General features: G+C 39.8%; 1 protein-coding gene and 1 pseudogene across 9 annotated transcripts in view; one reads left to right on the top strand and one right to left on the bottom strand.

Moving 5' to 3' along the window:
• TENM3 (teneurin transmembrane protein 3) overlaps positions 1-15,759 on the top strand; it is a 1,304,603-nt gene that overhangs the window by 386,971 nt on the left and 901,873 nt on the right. The window lies entirely within an intron of this gene.
• Positions 5,683-5,797, bottom strand: LOC111560240 (annotated as a pseudogene).

Raw genomic sequence — 15,759 nt, forward strand, 5'->3', positions numbered from 1 at the left:
TGTTTTTGGTTTTTTTGTTTTTTAATTAAGAAATGGCTTGTACAGACTCAGTGAAAAATCAAGTCCTTGTTAATGTCTTTCTGTCTTTTTTCACTTCTACTTTCTGATATCTGTATGATAGCATTTCCCTCTTGTAAGGAGACATTCATAGCATATGCCAATGTGGGATCTTAGCACCTAGGACAGGGATTGACACAGAAATCACCTTGCCAATTAATGAATATTTTTTCAAATTCCATAACAAGAGGTGCAATTAAAGTCATGGAGAGGGAATTTTTCATGTAAATACCCAGCACATATTTGTTAGTAATAGGTTAACTATAAAAGAAATATAAAGGCATTTCGGTTATATATATATATACACATATATATGTATATATACATATATATATATACATATATATGTATACATATATATATGTATATATATGTATATACATATATGTACATATATACATATATACATATATACATATATGTATATATGTATATACATATACATATATACATATATGTATATATATATGTAATACATATATATATATATATTCTTACAAAGTTTTAAGTCTTAAAGAATGGGATGTATGCAAAAGCTAATTTACTAAGTTAACCTTGAAATGAATAAAAGTGCCTATTATTGTTATTTGAAAAAAAGTAAGCAGGGAAAAATCAACCACTCATTTATCAAAGAGAAACAATGGTTACATGTTGATAGCATTATCAATGATACATGATCATTTTCTGGTCATCAGTAGTAAAACTATTAAGGTAACATAATTAAAAGGTGCGAAGGGATCAGAATGTAATTTATTTATCCCGCCGAGTTTCTGGATTGACAGCTTTGCGGTTACAGATCCAAGCAATAAAAGTGTTTCTTTAACAGCTCATCTGTCAGTCAATCTCTGGGTAAATTTGAATCCCTACTAAGAGCCAAGGCCGCGACCTATCTCCTGAGGCTGCCAGGAAAGTTGCTATTAGGATTTTTCATTACGACACTCCCAGAGTGGCTTGAAATTGGAAAAATGCAATCAGTGTTTTGTTGATTACGACTCTAAAGCAGAGAATCTTAGCCCTAGCTACACATTAGTGGCACCCCGGAGAGCTTTTGAAAAATACAGATGCCTAGGCCCACCCCGAGAGACTTGGACTTAATTGGCTTGGGGTGGACTCCCAGCAAAGGTATTGTTTAAAAGCTCCCAGATGGCTTTATGCGCAAGCAAGGTTAAGAACCACTGCTCTAAAGGAAGATAAAATTCGCAGATTCTATTGTTCATCTCCACTGAAAATGGAAGATTTGAACCACTCTCAGACACTCCTCTCTTTCCCAGGATAAAAAGCATGATGTTGTAGAAATGGCATACAGTTTGGAACCTGGAGGCCTGGCTCTGATCTCATTTCTGTCCTTTCCCAGCTGGGTAACGTTGGACAGGCGAATCCCGTACAGCAGGAATCACAGGGATGCCTCTCACCCTTACTTTCCAAGATTTCAGTAGAATTAAGACAAACAAGGTCATATATAGGAAAGCCCTGTGGAAATGGCAGAGCTGTGATTAGTCTCCCACGCAGCTTCTGCCTAACCAGTCACTAGCAAGTCACAATGGGGAAACAGAATATCACTTCAATCATCACCAGCGCTAATTGACAGGTGTAATAGGACCCTGTGAGACCAGGATAACTTTTTAAAATCAGCACCAGTGATTCTTCAAATACAGTACTTCGTCAGGTCTTTTGGCCCTGTCTCTATTAATTCAGGGCACACATATTTGCAAAGGAGAAATAAACTGTGCATAGGGTTCAAGTCTGGCTCCATTCTCCTCGCAAACAGCTGGGAGTGCTCTGCAGAGCCGGAAGGAAGTGCTCCCCTCTGTGCCACCACGGGGTGAGGGTAGGGTGGGGGTGGTCTAAAAGTAGCTCACACAGAAGCTAAGTAAAGCACGGAACCGCACTTTTTCCCCATAAAATGCCCTCTGAGCACAACCAATCCTTTGTCGGTGTGCTCTCTTCTGTAAAGAATAGTCTAGTTTGAGCAATGCTTTCTAAAGCTCTTGCCTCTCTAAAGGTGACTGTAAACAGAGTGTCAGCTGATCAGTGAGGATGAGATGACAGACCCACACCTCCCCTGGCTCTGTGGCTGATAGAGGAGGCCCCGTGGCAGAGCATCTCACTCCAGGGACAGGAAAATCTTAACCATGGAATGAAGCAACCCAAATACGATAATCAGAGAATGGGACAAGGCCTAACACAGCAATAAAGTCTTTTGGAGACAGAGCAAATGTGAGAGCTGTTGCAAAGTAGGCTAGCTGTTTGCACGTTGATTATTTCCATGCATGAACACAAGGGAAGACAGGAAGACAGGAGTGTTTATGTTTGGAACAGTAATAATGACCAATTAATTAAAAGAGCAAAGAGATCCCTTCCTCTGTCTTCCCTGTAAAGGATATCAGCTTTGGTATCGATTACCCCAGTAGGGCTTCTGGAAGGAAAGAGAGGACTGCTTGTTTGGAAACTGGTTTCTGGGAGCTTAGACCCAGGGCTTGAACCTATTTTTATAGGAAAAGGGGCAGAGCTGTTTTCCTTGACTAAACCGCAGTTGTTTGCAGTCTCCTGGTGAATGGTTTAGTTTCAAGAGAGCAGGCTCAAGCAGAGTAGTTCCTGCAATTATATGGTCATCGATGAGTTTCAGGAACTGCCAAGAGCACAGTCCTGTCAACCCTTCCGGATGAGTGGACCCTCTGAATGGTCCAGACCAAAGGTTCCTGTTTCAGGAAAGCTCCTCTGGCTCTCTTTGATATTTGGAAGACACTGAACGGCATTTCTTCTCACTTCTTCTCATCCTAATGATATTTGTATTGTACTTTAGAGTTTACAAAGCCCAAGATTTGCCTAAGTTCCCAAAACATCCCAATGAAGTGGCCATTATTATCCTGTTTGATTGATGCGGAAATTAAGGCTCCAAGAGTTCATGCGTCTTGTCCAGTAACTGACAAAACAGGGTATGAACTTGGGACTCCTAATTTCAAATTCCGTGGTCTTCCTGTAATTCCACTCTGTCCCTCAAGGGGCCACGCTCTGGCGATACCACCTGGTTCTACCTGCAGAGAGGTGCAGTCTTTCTCTACAGCCAAGACAACTTAGATCCATTTTTTCTTCCTTATTCACCTCATAAACTCTTAGGTGAAATAACAGCTTAAATAACACACACACACACACACACACACACACACACACACAAATATGCACATACACATGTATGTACACACACACAAACACAAAACAACCACTTTATCTTAAATAGGGCTTTGAGGGGCGCCTGGGTGGCGCAGTCGGTTGAGCGTCTGACTTCAGCCAGGTCACGATCTCGCGGTCCGGGAGTTCGAGCCCCACGTCAGGCTCTGGGCTGATGGCTCAGAGCCTGGAGCCTGTTTCCTATTCTGTGTCTCCCTCTCTCTCTGCCCCTCCCCCGTTCATGCTCTGTCTCTCTCTGTCGCAAAAAAAAATAAATAAATAAACGTTGAAAAAAAATTTTTAAATAGGGCTTTGAATTCATATAGTAAATTCTTGATTCACCTTGGATTGTTCGCTATAATCAGACTATTACAGGGTGAATTATTTCTGTGTTTGCATCTGAAGCTCTCGCTGGCACAACAACCACACTGGATCCTTCTCAACTTACAGAGTTTGTGACGTGGACCTGTTTTTTCTAGTATGTCAGGATGCAAAACACTATGCATTTATCTAAAACCTTGTGTTGGATAGGTACTGATACATGGATAGGAGCAAAAGAGACATATTGATGGGGCTAAATATGTGTTAAAGGAGAATTTCAACTGTTGTCCTCAGATAGTTTGTAGGTAAAAATCACAATTGTTTAGGGTTTCGTCCTTGGCTTTAAATATTTAGAAACTTGATTTTGGCAGTTGGCCTAAAGTTGATCAGATTTAGGAGGACTGACTCACTCTAGCCACATGCACAAAATAGTGACTGGTAAATCAAAATGACAATTTTACTCAACTTTCACTGCACACCTACGATGCGACTGGTTCCATGCTGAGTGTGGAGGATTGTCTAGCAGATGCTGCTGGGCCCTCCCCACCCCTCCCCCTTACCACTTTAGACACTGATATTACTGTCCACCCCCTTGCAAATGCCAGTAGCTGTATTCCTTGCCACATAAGAGCAACCCTCCATCAATTCCCAGTGGAAGTGGGGGTGGGTAACGGACTTGTGTGTTGGACATTGACTCCTAGAGGTTCTCCAGCATAAGTGAGCTCTAGTCCCTCATAGTAATAGCTAGCTAGTCAGATAATGCAGCTGGTACTAGTTACATTCCCCTCCTTATCTCCCAGTGTTTTTTTCACTTCCCAGGAAAGGATTTACACTGAATCACTGTCTTGAGGTGTGCATCTTGGCTCCATGAGGAACCAAGACTCAACCCTTTCCTTCAGTGTCCTAGTGGAAGAGAGAATATTATGCTGGTAATTCAGACCCTGGGGACAAATTCTTACACAAGTGTGAGCAGAGGGTGCTATGGGAAAATGTTGATGAGCATCTTGGTCTTCAGAGAAAGCTGTCTGGACAACCTTTCCAAGGGTGCTGCATTAGCATGGTAGGTTTTTCCTACAAAAACCATGGCATCCAGTGCACACCTTGTTCTTTCACTGTCTCTAATCTCCGTTTTCTCATCTATAAATTAGGAAAAATAATATTGCCTCAGAGTGAAGAGATAAGGTTTGAATGAGATCATGTTACGTAAATTGCCTTGCATAGTGCCTGGCACATAGTAAACATATAACAAATGTTTCATAACTTGGTCTTTCTCAAATGGGCTAAAATACCTAAATTCTTGACAGTCCTGGAAAGACTCCTTGGGTCATCCCGTCAACTAGGTTTCCCCAGGGAAGGCTATTCCTGTGGACGTTAAGCTTATCCACACTGATTAGATTTTTTCTTTTCTTTCTTTTCTTTCTTTCTTTCTTTCTTTCTTTCTTTCTTTCTTTCTTTCTTTCTTTCTTTCTAACCATTTTCAGTTTCAGGATATTTTCCCAACTTTGTGGCTAAATTCTGGGGGGGGGGGAGTTTTCCCCTATTAATTCTCATTCACGTGTAATCTCCAATAGACATTAGCCTAATGGGAATAAAAACTTTTCTTAAAAATCTCCCACCAGAAAAGTGTTTTTTCACAATCTATAAAAATGTTTTCCTGATCAATGATATCAAAATCAAAAAAACAGCGGAAGTGATCAGTGAAACTAGGCACCAGATCTTTGAAAGAATTAACCAAATTGATAAACCCCGAGCCAGACTCATCAAAAAGAAAAAGGAAAGGACCCAAATAAATAAAATCACAGCTGAAAAAAGAGACATCACAACCAACACCACAGAAATACGAACAATTTTAAGAGAATATTATGAGCAATTATATGCTAACAAGTTGGGCAACCTGGAAGAAGTGGATAAATCCCTAAAAACATATCAACTACCAAAACTGAAACAGGAAGAAATAGAAAATTTAACATAACTAGTAAAGAAATTGAATCAGTAATAAAAAATCTCCTAACAAACAAGAGTCAAGGGCTGGATGACTTCCCAGAGGAATTCTACCAAACATTTAAAGAATTCATTAATACATATTCTTTTGAAACTGTTCCAAAAAATAGAAATGGAAGGAAAACTTTCAAACTCATTCTATGAGACCAGAGTTACCTTGATTCCCATCCAAGTACTAACCAGGCCCGACCCTGCTTAGCTTCCGAGATCAGACGAGATCGGGCGCATTCAGGGTGGTATGGCCATAGACTTGATTCCAAAACCAGACAAAGACCCCACTAAAAAGGAGAATTATAGATCAATTTCCCTGATGCACATGGATGCAAAAATTCTCAACAAGATACTAGGAAATTAAATGCAACAATACATTAAAAGAATTATTCACCATGATCAAGTGGGATTTATACCTGGGCCGCAGGGGTGATTCAATATCCACAAATCAATCAACGTGATATACCACATTAATAAAAGAAAGGATAAGAACCGTATGATCCTCACAATAGATTCAGAAAAAGGATTTGACAAAATATAGCTCCAGTCTTGGTAAAAACCCTGAAGAAAGTAGGGATAGAAGGAACATACCTCAAGATTATAAAGGCCATATATGAAAGACCCACAGCTAATATCATCCTCAATGAGGAAAAACTGACAGTTTTTCCCTTAAGGTCAGGAATACAACAGGGATGTCCACTCTCACCACTGTTGTTCAACATAGTACTGGATGTCATAGCATCAGCAATCAGACAACCAAAAGAAATAAAAGGCATCCAAATTAGCAAGAAAAAGGCAAGCTTTCACTTTTTGCAGAAGACATGATACTTTACACAGAAATCCTGAAACTCCACCAAAAAACTGCAAGAACTGATACATGAATTCAGGCAAGTAGCAGGATATAAAATCAACATACAGAAATGTGTTGTATTTCTATACACCAATAATGTAACAACAGAAAGAAAAATCAAGAAATCGATCCCTTTTACAAATGCACCAAAAACCATAAGATACCTAGGAATGAATGTAACCAAAGAGGTAAAAGATCTGTATGCTGAAAACTATGGAATGCTTATGAAAGAAATGCATGAATGAATAAATGAATGAATAAAGAAAATGTGGTATATAATATATAACATATTATATATTATATAATATATATATATACACACACCCACATTATATGTATATATACATTACACACACACACACACACACACACACACACACACAATGAGATATTACTTGGCAATCAAAAAGAATAAAATCTTGTCATTTGCAACAACATGGATGGAACTAGTATATATTATGCTAAGTGAAATAAGTCAATCAGAGAAAGACAAATATCTTATGATTTCACTCATATTTGGAATTTAAGAAACAAAACAGATAAACATAAGGGAAGGAAAGGAAAAATAAAATAAGATAAAAACAGAGAGGGAGGAAAACCTTAAGAGATTCTTAAATACAGAGAACAAACTGAGCATTGCTAGAGGGGAGGTGGGTGGAGGAAGGGCTAGATGGGTGACCGGCTTAAGGAGGACACTTGTTGGGATGAGCAGTGGGTGTTATATGTAATGCGATGAATCACTAAATTCTACCCCTGAAGCCAATACTATACTATACGTTAACTAACATGAATTTAAATTTTTTAAAAATGTTTTTCTGATTAAATATAAATGACACAAAGGTAAGCAGGAAATAAACTTTGTTTTTATTTTGCATATTATTTAAAAGAAAATTGTTATGACTTAGAGATAACGGTATCATTCTCATCCCTTGCCCACAACAAATTTTAAGAATCTGTGATTAAATTCTCTACTTTTCCCAACTTAAGAATAAAGATTACAAAACTACAAGGTGATTTTATTATGTGTAGGTATAATTCTAATGGGTCCAGCTGATAGTCATAGAAATTTTATTTTCCCAGTTTGATTTCCTGCTATAGAAGTTCGAAAATCCAAATGGTTATTATTTAATATTTTTGCCATCAGTTCTATGACCCTTAAAGCATTAACCCACCATTTTAATTAACATGTGCCTAATGTGCCAGTAAAACTCTTTTTTTGAGAGTTATAAAAGACTAGACATAAAGGAATCTTATCTCTACTATAAAAAAATTAAAATAAGATATCCCAGTCTTTTTCTAAGATTACTGGTTAATTTCCATATTTTGAAAAATACAGGAAAATGTCATAAAAATCTGCTTTCATGCACATCAATCCCAGGGCACTGGGTAAGGAAGAACAAAGCTTTGTAGAGAACAGATTCAGCTAGGCTGGTTGAACTTACCAAGCAGTACTGCTGGTCCAGAAACCAGCCAATATTTAATCCGTTACACAAAGGATAAAATAGGGGCTAGGCTACTAAGATGATATTACAGAGGGAGACAAGCTATTTCCCAGGAGCAAGTGGCCAAGAGTCTACAAGGATCCCGGAGTTAGCCCAGCCCATTCTGGGGTGGTTCTGCTTGGAGCATGGGCAATATACACAAATATACGCATATGTATACAAAGGTGATTAAGACCTGGCTTCTGCTTCCAAGTCATTCGTGGTACAGAGGAATTTGAAGAAACAATACGAAACACTTGGCAATGATACGGGAGGAAGACTTCGTGTATTTTTTGTACGCCTTCCTTAACCTCCCCGCCTGTCTCTCCAGACCTTCAGCCTTATTTCTGTTGCTTCCCCAGGTGGTTGATGCTGCTGCAGACAAGTCCACCTCCCAACTGCCTCAGAAACATAACATGCCTTGGTTTTTCTTTCTCCCTTCACTGAAATACCATCCAGTATCCTAGCTGACCAAATTCTACCCCCATCCCAATCATCATCCTACACTGATCCCTTCCATCTCTGAGCAGCCACAAACCATCCTATGCTGTTTGCAAAGTGTATGGTGAACAACGGGTGTGTTTCTTGTCTTCCAAACTACGTTATGACCTCAGAGTAGAGCCCATGGCTTTTCTACTTCATTTGTGTTCTCCATGGCAGGTGCCAGAGTGCTGAGTACAAGGTGGATCAAAATATATCTATTCTATCTGGGGTGCCTGGGTGACTCAGTCAGTTAAGTGTCTGACTCTTGGTTTTAGCCAAGGTCATGATGTCGTGGTTCGTGGGTGGTTCGTGGGTTCAAGCCCTGCATCGGGCTCTGCACTAACAGCATGGAGCCTGCTTGGGATTCTCTCTCTCCCAACCCTCTTTTTGTCCCTTCCCTGCTCATGCTCTCTCGCTCTCGCTTTCACTCTCTCTCTCCCTCTTTCTCCCCCCCCCCCACCCTCCCCCACTTGGGTTCAGTCTCTCTCTTAAAATAAATAAGTAAACTTAAAAAAAATCTGTAAACATGCTGAAGCAATGAAATAGGAGGTTTATAATGTGGTCTTTGTTAAGAAAAAAAAAGGAGGGGCACCTGGGTGGTTCAGTCAATTGAGCATCTGACTTCAGCTCAGGTCATGATCTCACAGTTTGTGAGTTCAAGCCCTGCATCGGGTTCTATGCTGACAGCTCAGAGCCTGGAGCCTGCTTCCAATTCTGTGTCTCCCTCTCTCTCTGCTCCCCCCAACCCTGCCCTCTATCTCTGTCTCTCTCTTTGTCTCTCTCTCTCTCAAAAATAAATAAACATCAAAAATAAATTATTGAAAGGAAAAAAGAAAAAAAAAAGGAAATCAGACATCATCATGTGTTCATACGTAAAAGCATGGTTTCTTTTAGCTGCCTGCTAGAGAACCTAACTCTGACGAGCTTAAAGCCTAAGAAAACCAATTGATTCACCAAAGAGCAGCACAGAAGGGTGGAGTTTCAGTGTTCTGTTAGCCTCGTAGTTCTGGGTACATTTTTCTGCAGTCCTCTTAGCTCTCCCTGCCTCCATAAACCAGCTTCTCCTTGGGGCAGGAGTGAGCGGGCTGTTTCTAGGCTTTACGTCTATGACGTATCTACCTCCATGACCCCCAAGTATCATCCATAGAACACTAAAAGACTTGCTATTTCTCGCCTCTAGAAAATCATATCTCATGCTCTTAGACACTGACCAACCCCTGGCCATTGGGATGGAATTACTTTTAGATTAATGGGCAAGCACCCTGGGACAGGCTGAGGGACGGAGGAAACAGGTAGCATCATCTGAAGCACACGGGTTGCCCTGAGGGTGGGCCGGTGCTTGAAGAGAGGCAGAGATACGGAGTGGACAATCAGTATCCTTCACTCAACCATGAGATTTTTCCAAGGCACGGTGACGTGAAAAAGGAAGAATGTTTTCAAATTAGGGTGAGAGGCAATCATTGCAAACTTGATTTCATAGTTTGAAAAACTCTCATAGTTTGGAAAACTATGTGAATATGCAAAAAGCATTGGGAGACAAAGAACAAAACAAAGTCAAAGTCAACACTGTGCCCTAGGTTTGAAAGAACTGAGATTGTATAATCTACACAAGAGAAAGTTAAAAACAGATGCCATAAATGGCTTCGATTATTCAACTGGTCTTCATGAGCATGCTGAGTAATTGTTTTCTGTTTCTCTAGCAAACTCACAAAAGACTTAAATGATGTCAAAAGAGAGTGCAATGTGGGCCACCTGGGTGGCTCAGTTGGTTAAGCCACCTGACTCTTGATTTCAGCTCAGGTCATGATCTCACAGTTCGGCTCTGCACTGGTAGCACGGAGCCTGCTTGAGAGTCTCTCTCTCTCTCTCTCTCTCTCTCTCTCTCTCTCTCTCTCTCTCTCTCCCTCTCCCTCCCTCCCTCCCTCCCTCCCTCCCTCCCCGTTTAGATAAAAAAACAAACAAACAAACATTAAAAATGTTAAGAAAAGAAAAAAAAGGAATAAACTCCCTGACCTTAGAGGTGGCGACTCCGAGAGAGTAGATCAGAGATTCTCAGAGTTGGCATTACCCTCCTTTGCCTCGCGTGCCTCCAACCACGTGATTACTAGATCTGGCTGCTCCGGCTGATAAATCCCTTTCTTCTTTCTTCTGCCTTCCTTGTTCTCTTCATCTGGTTTAATTCCGGCTTCTACTTATTATCCACCCGGGCTATTATACTGGCTTGCTAACTGGGCTCTGCCTCCATTCTATTCGCATTAGCCTAAAAATGCTGAGTTATCTCAGTAAAAGAGAAAAACAAACAAACAAAAAAACAAAACTTCCCGTGCCCCACCCATGCTTCCAACCTCAGATCAGTTCCTAACTATACCTTTCAGGTAAAAATCCAACTCCCTCGTGAGTTTTCCAGATGCTTCCAGCATGGCCCCTGCTGTCCTAGCTTCCGTTTCTTTTACATGCAAACATGACACATTCACACTTCTAACAGGAGGGAAAAATCTCTCTTTTTACACTTCCATGCATTTCTGTTCACTCTCCCCGCGGGTCTTCTATGCCTTTCTACTCCTTGCAGAACTTTTTCTGGCTCTCTCTGACACAGTCAGTGACGTTCTGAACAACTGGCACTGACCCGTGTATTTGATTCGGTTGGAATTACTTGGTTATCTGTCTCCTCCACAGGCACTTTGCTTCTCAAGGTCAAGGGGTGCCCTCCTCTCTCTATCTACCTGACTCCTCACACAGCACCTGGCACCTGGTTGAGAACTTATTAAACCTTGGTTTAAAAATCTGTCTAATTCATTAAGGCAACTCCAACTTGGAGAATGGTAAAGTATGGGATTTTTTTTTAGGTCCGCTTTAGATGTTTTAAGTAAAAGACCAACTGTATTACCCCCTGATGTGCATTTTGGATTCATGTAGGCAGCAGGAGAAAGACTGAACTTAAAAGGGAAAACTAAATATGCCAAGACAAACGACAGAGGACGGAAGGGGATTTGTGTTGTCCATCGCGTTCACCCAAATTGCCTCGCTCGTGGTGGTCTCTCTACTTACTATTGAAGCAAACTTTTCATTCTCCAGTGCAGACATATGGCATTTTCAATAACATATTCCCATGTCATGTTTGTTTGCTTTAGACTAAAGAGAGATGCCCAGCTTACTCGACTAAATCTGTAAAGAAGCGTTGTGCTGTTATTTGAAAGGCATTGTTTTTTTCTGTCCTGTCAGTCACAAACCGTTTTAAATATGGGCCTAATCACCAGTATTCCGGGGAGCTTACCGCATGGGGAGGTGGGGTGCAGGGAGGCTCAGAATCACAGCAAGTGTGTGGGGGGGACTCAGAGATGCCAACTGGCATACAAGCAGCATGTGGCTGGCAGGCAGACACCTGCACCTGGGATCCCATCTCCCCAGGACAAACTCGAGTTCCTGCCCTCAGCCTTGACATGGGGAGGGGGGAAGAGCCGGCCTCTGAGCCAACCTGTAAGTGATCTTGTCAGGTGCTCACGCTTTCTATGAGGTGGATTTAAGAGTCAGGCGGGTGGTTTTCCTTGTATCAGAAAATGAGGGCTGCAGACCAGCTCTCAGCGAGCCTGATGGGGACAGATTCGGGGGGTTGCTCTAGAAAGAGATCTTTGTAAAGGAGAATCCTAAGAAAATGATTTCTTATTCTTACCATTAATTTCCGAGTGCCATTTTTCAATTCAGAGGAGCCAGAAATGCAATACTTACCCAAACAGAAATCAACGTAGAAATCCACCCAGAAAGTTCTATAATGTGATTTTTTTTTTTTTTTTTTTTTTTTAAATGTGTCTCATTTGACCGAGCATTCTGCTTCAGGGAGGACAGAGATTGGACTATGGAAGAGAAAGGAGACACCCAGCAAGCCAGTGAGATCTGTTGAAAAAGCACTGGTGATCAGTGCGGTGTCTTGTCACAGCCAGGTCACCCTCAAATTTTAAAACGCGTCAGCGTATTAGGTCACCTTTATGAATTAATTTATTTTGAAATCTAACTATGGTCACACTACGGTTATGTTCCCTGGCCCTGCGTATACCCTACTGGGGTTGTCCTCTTGGTACTAATTTCTCATTTTCGACAGAATACCCAAGTTTCATTTCCCATTTTGTATACTGTCCTTTCATGGACACTTATTTACACTTGTTAGTGAATTAATTTCACACATTTAGACTTCAACAGTCATTAGTGTCATAATGATTACAGTAATTATATGAATAATGAGGCTCAAGTGATCAAAGACAGATGACTTCCTGTAGGTGATGGGCAAAGTCAACCACTGTTGGTGGCCAGTGTAATCAGTTTCAGTGTGCTTAGTATGCGTTTAAAGATGTTTTTCTGTGATTCGGGAAAGTATGTTGTACATTCAGCTGAAATTGGACAGATCTAAGGATCTAATACTCATTTAATGAAGAACGTGGTGAGGCTGGCACGTTTACTAAACCTTGTTTTCTGGCTATCAGTACTGAGACCATTAAGGTACATAATTAAAAGAATTAAAAGGATGTGCATGTAATTGATATAAATACCACAAGTTATCTTATTCAGTAGCCAGTGATTACACTCACTTAATTGTCTTGATTAAGAATTCAAAACAATGGATTCATTTTTTTTTTTTTTTCTTCAAAAAGGGTTCTTTGAGAGGTTACATTTTCAGGGAGCTATTCTAGGTGATTCCAAATCCTTGGACTTTTTAACTTTTGCAACTGCCTTTGACCATCTCCCCTTCCTATATGGCCTTTGGCAAGATGGAGGGTGTGGGAGGGCGGTGATGGTAAAAATAGCCAGTTAAGTTTCATGAGTATTATGTAAACAGCTTGAGGGCAAGACTGATTTGCATTCATCTTTTTCTTCCCAGAGTCTTTTCCATTGGCATCACAGTCCTGTTTGTTACACTCTGCTTTCCTACACATATACTCCACCTTCCCTTTAGAAATTTCCTGAGTAATACTAATTCTAGTGACAATACCCTTATTCTTGTTGAATGAGTTGACATACTTGTCTATATTTAAGATGAAATAATAGCCATTTATAATTTTACATACACATACCACTCCTGAATCCTAACTTCTCTTCAAGTTCTGGTCTAAAACACCACAAGCGTTTAAAGTTTTGTGATAATATATGGCATAAATACGTTTAGATCTTTCATCAATCTGGAATCGGATTGTGTGTGCTGTGTCTGAGGGATGGGTCTGATTTCTTTTTCATATGAAATTATTTATCACAATATCATGTATTGACAGTTCATCCTTTTCTCATTGATTTCCACCTACTATCTGATTTGTCAGTTGTTTATCTAGGGCTCTGTTTCTTGGATATTTTTTTCATAACAGTTTTGCATATATTTTTTTATACTTTTTCTTAAGAATTATAGGTGTTTCAGGGCGCCTGGGTAGCTCAGTCAGTTAAGCATCCGACTTTGGCTCACGGCTCACGTCATGATCTCGCAGCTCGTGAGTTCAAGCCCTGCCTCAGGCTCTGTGCTGACAACTGAGAGCCTTGAGCCTCCTTTGGATTCTGTCTCCCTCTCTCTCTGTCCCTCCCCCACTTGCACTGTGTCTCTCTCTGTCTCTCAAAAATTAATAAGTGTTAAAAAAAATTTTAAGAAAAGATTTATAGGTGTTTGATGCTGTTGTGAAGGGTATATTTTAAATTTATGTTCTATTTGCTGGAGTGTTAAAAATACGCACAATCTTATATACCAACTCACTTTCTAGTAAGCTTACTAAGACCTCTTGTTTATTCTAACAGTTTATATTCAAAGAAAGATAGACTGTTGTGTCATTTGTTCACAGGAATGGTTTTGCTTGCTTGTTTGTTTTTCCAACTTTTAAACTAGTTTTTCTTTCTTGTCTTACTGGACCGTCTATACCTTCCAATACAATGTTGAATGAAAGTGGTATTAGCAGCTACCCTTAAGGAATAGTCTTAAAAATAATATTTTCAGTGTTTCACTCTTTTGTATGCTACTGTTTTTTAAGGTACTTCTCCAAGTTTTTAAGAGGTTTTATTTTTTTGGTTTTTGTTTTTGTTTTTGTTTTTTTTATCATGAATGGCCATTCCATTTTATCACAGGCTCTTTTTTTTTTTTTTTTACATCTATTAAGTTTATTATTTTCCTCCTCAGTCTGTGAATGTGGTGAATTCCATTTTTTATAGATTTTCTGATGTTAAATCAACCATATTGTATCAGTTTTTATGGATTAGGCTGCACTGCATTAATAAGCATCACCAAAATCTCGATCGAAACAATGACGGCTACATGTCCAACAGGTTTTAACAAGTGACCTATGTTTATTTCAGTCTTGTTCTAAGACCTGAGCTGGTGGGCAAGGCATCTTGACACATGCTTCAGTGATCATCACATCACAGTCACAGAGCATCAAAAGATCTTTCTTTGGCCATTCAGTGCCCTCACCCAGAAGCAGTTCACGTCACTTCTGCACACAACTGTTTTGCCTAACCTACTTCCGTGAATGTGGGGAAATGAAATTCTCCCGTGTACCCAAAAAGAAGTGGGAAGCCTGGACCGAGTGACCATTAGAAGCCTCCACTACAGGGGCGCCTGAGTGGCTCAGTCAGTTACGTGTCTAACTTTGGCTCAGGTCATGATCTTGTGGTTTGTGGGCTCAAGCCCTGCATCACACTCTGTGCTGACAGCTCAGAGCCTGGAGCCTGTTTCAGATTCTGTGTCTCCCACTCTTTGCCCCTCCCCTGCTTGTGCTCTCTCTCTCAAAAATAAATACACGTTAAAAAAAAGAAAAGAAGCCCCTGCTGTATTTGCATTTATGAAACAACTCTGCTTTGTCATAAGACATACATTTCTGTACATTACTGGATGCCTTTTTGCATCTACATTACTGAGTGAAACCAATCTGATATTTTGGGGGCAGATTCTGGTATCAAGGATATGTGAGCTTCGTAAAATGGGTGTGAGTATTTATCCCTCTCTACATTCTGGAGTAAATTGTATAGAATAGGTGCTTTCTGTTATTTGAATGTGTGGTAGAAGAAATCTGTATAAAAAATGAGACCTAGAGTTTTACTAGTGAGAATATTTTTAACTACAGAATAAGTTTCTTACAAGATTAATAACATTACTAAGATTTTCTATTCTTTCTCAGGTTAGTTGGATAAGTTATATTTTAGGAGATTTTTTTTCATTTCCTGCATTGTCAGATTTACTGGCATAATTTATTCATGTGTATCAAATATTTCTATCATTCTTTTTTTATTTTATTTTATTTTTCATTCTTTATGCTGAAAAATCCCCCAATGTTTGACAATTTTATTAGTCTTTTGAAGAAAAAATAATAAGGTTTCTCTCCTTTGATTTTTCTTTATTTCACTATTTCTGTTCTTTACTGGTTTCTTTTTGTTTTTCTTGTTTTG

The sequence above is a fragment of the Felis catus genome, chromosome B1, assembly GCF_018350175.1.
Source record: "Felis catus isolate Fca126 chromosome B1, F.catus_Fca126_mat1.0, whole genome shotgun sequence".
NCBI classification, from domain to species: domain Eukaryota; kingdom Metazoa; phylum Chordata; class Mammalia; order Carnivora; family Felidae; genus Felis; species Felis catus.